The sequence below is a fragment of the Pteropus vampyrus genome, unplaced genomic scaffold (assembly GCF_000151845.1).
Source record: "Pteropus vampyrus isolate Shadow unplaced genomic scaffold, Pvam_2.0 Scaffold33, whole genome shotgun sequence".
NCBI classification, from domain to species: Eukaryota; Metazoa; Chordata; class Mammalia; order Chiroptera; family Pteropodidae; genus Pteropus; species Pteropus vampyrus.
The window spans coordinates 3,187,986-3,195,827 of NW_011888814.1; positions in this window are offsets into that span (position 1 = coordinate 3,187,986).

The window sequence follows — 7,842 nt, forward strand, 5'->3', positions numbered from 1 at the left end:
TTTGAAAATCAGGGTGAATGTTAACAGATCTACCAGCCCCAAGATAGCTGGATCTTGAACTGCCAGTGGTGAAAACCAATAAGCAACCCAATTTGCACTGCTAATCCCTGAAAACACTCCAGCTGGAAGTTCCAGGTACTTTTGTAAGTAAGGGGAAAGACAGTTTTAGAAAACAGCAGATGGGCTGAAAGTCTGTTTAAGAAGTTAGAATCCTAGATCTTCTCACTTCACACATTCAGATTACCACACCTTCTCCAACCAGTTGGAGACTAAAGGTTTTCATCTCTGGAGAAGATAAAATAAATGACAAAATGCAGCTTTCATGGAAGAAGGACTTAATACTACTTTAAAAGTATACTTAAAGACCAAAGAGAGCTCTTGAAAATGAAAAATATGATAAAAGAAATAATAATCTCAATAGATACGTTGGAAGAGAGTTGAGAAAACTCTCCCAGGAAGCAAAGAAAAATGGAAAGATATAGGAGAGAAAAAAAAACATTAATCTTCATCCGTTTCAGCTGCTATAACAGAAATACCAGAGACTAGATGGCTTACGAATAACAGAAATTTGTTTCCCACCATTCTGGAGATTTGGAAGTTTGAGATCAAGACACTGGCAGATTTGGTGTCTGCTCAGGACTAGCTTCCTAATTCATAGATGGCCTTCCTCTCACTATACCCTCACATGGGAGAGGAGGAAGCTTTTGTCTCTTCGCTCCTTTTAAGGGCACCATTTTTATCCATGAGACTCTACCCTAATGACTTAATCACCTTCCAAAGGCTCCACCTTCAAATACAAAGTTAAAAATTAAAAGGTGAACAATGTCTATGTGTAGGGAAAGTGGCATCTCGTTCCTCAGCTAGACATCTGCCTAGGCTGTAGAATTGCTAGTCTGTACCTTTGCCTGCTTGAGTTGGGGAGAGTAAGTACAGGGTTGAAAGAAGAGAAGGCAGCCAAGTGGGGCAGCCAGCAAGAATACTGGGGCTGCTAGTGTATTAGTTTTCTAGTTGTCATAACAAATTACCACAGATTTAATGGCTTAAAACAAATTTACAGTTTTTATTTACAGTTTTACAGTTCTGTAGGTCAGAAGTCTGACGCAGGTTTCACTGGGCTAAAGTCAAATTGTCACTAGGGCTGCTTTCTCTCTGGAGGCTCTAGGAAAGAATCCATTTCTTTGCCTTTTCCACTTTCCAGAGGTCACCCACATTCCTTGGATCATAGCCCTCTTCCATCTTCAAAGCCAGCAACAATTAGCTGAGTCCTTTTCACATCACACCACTCCCACCTCATCTTTTTCCTCTTCCACTTTAAGAACCCTGGTGATTACATTGGATCCACCCAGATGAAGGATAATCTCTCATTTAAAGTTAAGCTGATTAGCAACCTTCATTCTGTCTGCAATCTTAATTTCTTTTTGCCATGTAACATGACACATTCATAGATTTCAGGGATTAGTATGTGGAAATCTTTGGAGGGACCATTATTCTGTTCAACACACCTAAGGATGGAGTGGACAAATTAGAAGGAAGCTGGGATTCAGTTGTCTTGCCAGTTCTTCACCTAAGAGGGATTTTTACTGGTAAACTAGAGGATAACTAACTGCAGGTGTCTGTGGGTGAACCAATGGTTTTACACTTTAATGGGGAAAAACTGGAGACAACATTGGATCATACACATCAGAAAACTTTGTAGTGAAGAAGCTCCGAACACTGTATATTTGCCAGACCATCAAGAGTTAGAATTCGAATATCCTTCAAAAGGCGTAGATAGCCAATCGATGATAGAGAAGTGGCAAGAATCAATCAGAAAAGAATTGTATCATCATACAGTTAAGTGAGACAATATTTGCCACTTTTCTATGATATCTCTACCTGAAGATTTAGGAGCAGGAATCTTATACAAATAATACACCACCACAGAGCTACTTGAGTCTATCTATCCCTGGAGAAGAAAAAGAGCTTGGAACCCATACAGTATTGATGTTGTAGACTCGATTGGAATTTTAATAAATAAAAGTATCTGAAAAATTTATAGACTCTGACCAAGATGCAATAAAAAATGGTAAGAGTAGTATACAACATAGTAAATGTTGAAGAAAGTTAGTAAAAAAGTCAACTTTCTCTTATTTTTACTTCTATGAGTCCATATTCTTCAGTAACCTGTTACAAGTATATGAAAATCTGGAAAGCCGATTCAGTTTGTGTGTAACCTAGTTTACATGAGCTCTGGGGAGTACAGCAGAGAGGGACATGATGTCCCATAGCTGAGCCGAAGGACCATGTTCTTTCCTCAGGCTCTTTACTTATTTCTAGCAATAGATCTTTTTAAAGCTATATTCTCACCATAAAATGGAAAAATGTGGCTCAAGTTAAAAGTGGTAAAATTATTTTTCACTTTCTAAGCAATTTTAGAATGATCGATGCTATTATAAATATATGATGAGTTTATACCCTCATGATCTTAAAATATATAAATGTAATCAACATTTCTCTTATTAAAAAAAATAGGAAAAAATCAAAGTTAAAAATATAGGAAAAAATCGAAGAAGTGATTTGCTTTTATAATATAAACTATTTGCCTTGCTGTCATATTCAGTCCCTTACTCTTATTCATCCAGCCTCTCCAACCCCCTACAGACCTTCAGGGATGGAACAGCATCTCAAAGCTTGAAGGAGGGTAAGGGTTAACATTTTGTGAGCCGACTCAACTCTGACAGTGGAAATTTACATATTTTTCTCTGAAAGACTTCAGAATAATTTTTAACATTGAGAACCAAGAAAAGATAGCAAAACTATTACCACTCCAGTATGCAATCATAAAACAGTATACTCTATTGATTTTGAGTTTCTTTATGTCTTTCTATTTTATATTCTCATTTTCTCTCCCTCTCCCCACCCTACCCCCTTGTCTTTCTTTCTGTTTTTACTCTGTGTAGGAGACATCTCTATTACTCATATTTGCTTCTCGCTTCCTTCTAAGCACATTGGAAAGCTGATACATTGGAAGGGAAGTGATATATGTTCTATCTGTGTGGAGATATTTTGGTTGACAGTACAAGACTCACCAGCATTTTCTTTCCCTGAAGCTGTGAAAAACACATGTTGAGAAAGAAATGCCAAAAGCACAAGGCAGCCCTGGATTACTGAACAATCACATTCAAGGCAGCTTCTGTGGCAAGTCACTTGAACCCTAAACAGGCTTCAAGTGAGCAAGAAATAAATTTTTGTCTGGTTAATCACAGATATATGAATCTTTGTTACTGCAGTATAACCTAGCCTATCCTGACTGATATACTAACTTTGCCTTCCTTTTCCCCCATTTTTGTTTTTTGTTTTTTCAATTTACTCTCATCCTTAGGTACTTCTTCATGTTATTAAACATGCTTCATTGATCTTCAACTTTTAATTTTCCAGGTATACACATATAAAGGTTTATAAGCATAAATGCTATAAAGAACCAGTTTCACTGGAATAAGAGCATAGGCACTGGGATCAGAGAATTCAGTTTTTAATTCCAATTCCACCACCACAAGTTCTTTGACTCTGAGGAATGCTAAATTCTTTCTGCCTTAGGAAACATCTGCAAAATGGAGAAATGATATATCTAATTTGGGGTTTGGGAGTGATTAACGATAACAAATGCAAAAACATTTGGCATAGAGTTGATAGTCAATAAAGGATAAATACTCTTACTATGTTCTGTTTTCCTGATAAGATTTTTGGAAATCAACCAGGCGCTGGAAGCTTTAGGGAAGAAAAGAAGAGTTCTATTAGTGCCCCTTTGTTCTCCAGGCTCGATGTCTCTTTTCTGCTCAACTCTCTTATATTGATTTTCCAAATTCTTTTAGGGATTAGTTCTAAAATATATCTACTTAGGTAACTGAAGAGAAACACAAGTCAATATTCTCCTCAGGCTAACAATAATCTTATTTGGGCAGACTGCACAGCAAGCTTGAATTCCTGGAATGATGTTTATTTCTCGCATCACACACTGTTCATCGTACTGACATTTGACAACAAGCTTTATAAAGTGTACTATGTATCAGGAAAGCAAAGTAGGGACATGTTTCCACTGCGTCAGACACCTGGTCTGAGTTTGGTATGGGATTCGTAGGTGTAGAATCTCTTAAGTGTCTTCAGGAAGAGGCAGTATAAATTAATAATTAAGTATATGGGTTCACACTTCAGGTCTGTAACTTAACAATCTGGGTGACTGGACAAATCATTTTTACCTCAGTTTTCCTATGAGAGTGGGAAGATGGCAATATTACCCACATCATAGGTTTGCTGGAGGATTAAACAATTATATAAGACACCTTTAGAACAACATTTAGTGCTACGTAAGTGTGACTATAATAACTATTATGATAAAAGGAGAAACAGTAGTGTGTCAATAATTAGTTTTCTAGGACTTTGATTTACGCCAGCTTCTCAATTGTACATTGTCTATGTAGTTATATCTTTTCTTAAGAGAGTAATGAGAGACTCTTCCAGGGCTATGGACCTCCTCAGCTCCTATTCCTATTTTAAGGAAGAGGAGAGGCTTATCTAGAAATAATGTAAGTAAAAGTGGATACTTAGAGAGAATTTGGGCAATGGCAAATTTAGGGTTTTGCGACAGCCCCAAAATATAAGTGCTTCTTAACTCTCAAAGTTTTACATAACTAAAAGCCAAATACTGCTGCTGGAAACATCAGGGAAAGTTCGAAGTCCCCAGGCCCCACCGGTCCTCTGCGTGAATGGAATCAGTATAACAAGAGTTAATTGTGAAGAAAAAGAAGAGAATAAGATTACAATAGTCTGAGGATGCACTGGAGGTATTCTAGGCCTGCTAGGCATACTCTCATTCAAGAACAAAAAACACTGAGTAAATCCTAAGCCAAGGCCAATGTGTTATGAGCAGTCTAAGTATATTATCACAAAAGCTAGCCAGTAAGGCAAGAGAAATAATGCCTCCTTAGTCGGAAGGCATAAGTGTCCAGGAACTGATAGGGCCCATTGATTATCTGAAGAAATAATAGTAGAAACAAAGTAGAACTCAAGAGTAAGTTGTAGGATTTGGTGACTGATTAGAATGTAGGTGATGAGAAAGAAGGGGCCAAGGAGACTTCTCAGGTTTTGTGGACCACAGAAATACCAGTTTTGGAGGAATGATGAGTTTATAGTTTCAGGTGCACTCCACTTGCAAGATCATTAGAGTATGGTTTCTTTTATAACTTTGAAAGACTGCTATTAATGGGAAAAGGAAAACAGAATCTACCCGTCAGTGATTTGAGAACACTGGAAGGTGAGGAAGTGGTGATAATTATAGTCTAATCTTATAAGGACATTGCGAAAGAAGACACACCTGGTACTGTAATATATTGAGATATGCGGTCAAGACAATACTTTCTTAACAGGAAAATATTTTAATTGCTTGATGAGAAGAATAAATTGAGAGGGAGAGATTCAAATAAATGATGAATCATTGGCTCCAGAAGAGTTCGGTGGGTTCAGATCAAACTTAGAAGAATGAGCGTTTAGAAAGAGAAAGAAAGGATTGGAGCAAAGAAGAAATTCTTTCTACACTAAAGGGAAGAGAGTTGTTCTGGGTCCCTAAAGTCAAGTGGACGGGATCATACAGAGATAATACTTAGGCTAAAAATAAAGGTGAACATAATTTTTAATGTTATCAAAAGTATAATGGATCATCCAGAGTGGTTGGAGGTAGGCAAAAAACTAAACAAAACAAAACAAAAAACAGCTAAATGACTATCGGAAATGTTTATGCATTTAAAAATCGAGCAGCTCTTTCCAATGACCCAGTACAGTGCTGATTTTCTGATTTTCAGAACTTGTTTTACACATTTGCTTTCCACTCCAACACTATCCTAGATATTTTTCAAAAGCCTAGGGAGCAGGCAAACATTGATTTTAAATTAAGCTTTTAAGAAGACTAAATCCTGTGCTTGCCTCTGATAGAAGAGAGAAAAGACTGTTTTCACTTTTAAATGGCAAGGAAATGGAAGTAGCAATAAATCTAAATTTGACCATATAAATCTTTGTAGTGCAATGCAAATTTGAGGATACATTCCCTTAGAATTTATCTGAATAGTGGAGTTTAGGTTGTGGTTGTTGGGGGAAAAGAAAAATATGACTCTTCGATTATGTTTTGTAATAGAGTTAGTAGTGGAGTACGGAAAAGGGGCCAGGATGTATAGATGTTGAAATATCTGTCATTAGCTTATGATCAGCACAATAAGAGAAATTACCTCTCCCATTCTAAAGAATATGATTCTCTTAATATAACTAACAATTATTTTAATACAACCAACACTGCTGACTTATGTGAGCTCTTCAATGAGAAGTTCCCACTATAGATACTAATTAATTATTTTTTGGATAATATGTTTAAATCTTTAGAAGGAATCACTCATGCCGGTTCCGATTTACTGGTGTGCACTTCATATTAGATATTATTTTAGAAAAATTACTTTGGTACTGAGCATGAACTAAAAACTAGAAAGGCTAATGGTGGGACACTCTGTAAGAAGGCAGGTGCAATATTCTATCCAAGAGAGACAGAGCCAGTAACACGTGAATGAGGGATGGAGGGTAGTGAGTTGTATCTGAAAATAAACAATCTCAAAATCAAGAGCAACCATTCCAAGGAAGCAATGTGGATTGAACATGTATTATTCTTAAATAATATGAGATCGCTCCTCATAATCACTAACGCCATTTCAAAACGATCATAAATCATGCTGTTAATAAAATATTTGGAATCAGCAAAGCTTCTTTGATAAATTCAAGAAGGCACAATGTCCTCCATATGGTTGGTGAAGCAGTTTAAATCAGTCCAACCACTTTGTCAAGAAGGTCTTTTTAGTTTATAGATACGGATGCAGATATAGATGTAGATCTATACACACAGAAAGAGAAGAAACAAGAGAGAAGAGAATGATAAAGGTAAGATGCTAACAATTGAAGAATTGTGGTTCACTGTAGGTTCATCGATTCTAACAAATGTACCACTCCGGTGTAGAATATTAATAGTGGAAGAGATTATACGGGTGTATAGGAACAGAGTTTATGGGAACTCTCTATTTGCCACTCAATTTTCTGTGAACCTAAAAATGCTGTGAAAAACAGTCTATTTAAAAAAGCAAACTCTTTTTAAAATGGGTTAGTTAATTAAATAAAAAGTTTAGTTCAGGATAAAGAAGGGCTCGAGAAGACTTCAATGCCCTTAATTTTAAACACACCAAAATGTGCTTATCCACAAGACAAATGAGAATTTACTAACCAAGATAGAATTATAACAAAGCAAATATTTAAGACACCTGAGATCTTTGCTATAATGAAATGTTTTCTTTTTGAGAGAGAAATGGACATTTAAGCAATATTCATCCACAAATAATTTACAAAGCTTATGGTTGATTTTTTCAATCACCGTTTTAGATATATTTTGAAAATATATGAAATATAAAAACAGATTATTTTACTAATACACAGAGGAAGAATTATCCTGAATCTCACACTATATTAAATGTTCCTGACATAGAAAAAAATGGCTCCTACCTTTTCATGTTCTTTAATACAGTTTTAATCACTAAATTATATCCTTCAAATATAACTAAATTATTTTATAGTCAATCATGATAAGATTCTAAAAGGCTAAATGTGTAACTTACTGTGGTTTTCTCTTAAACATAATTATCTCTTCTTCAGATAGACTCAGAGTAACACATCACACTCAGTTCTGGACCTGTCAATGAGGATTCTCCTACCTGTTTTATGCCTGATTTTATGAAAGGCAGTAATAGGCCATCTAGTTAAACTTCTAAGGGCCATCAGGAT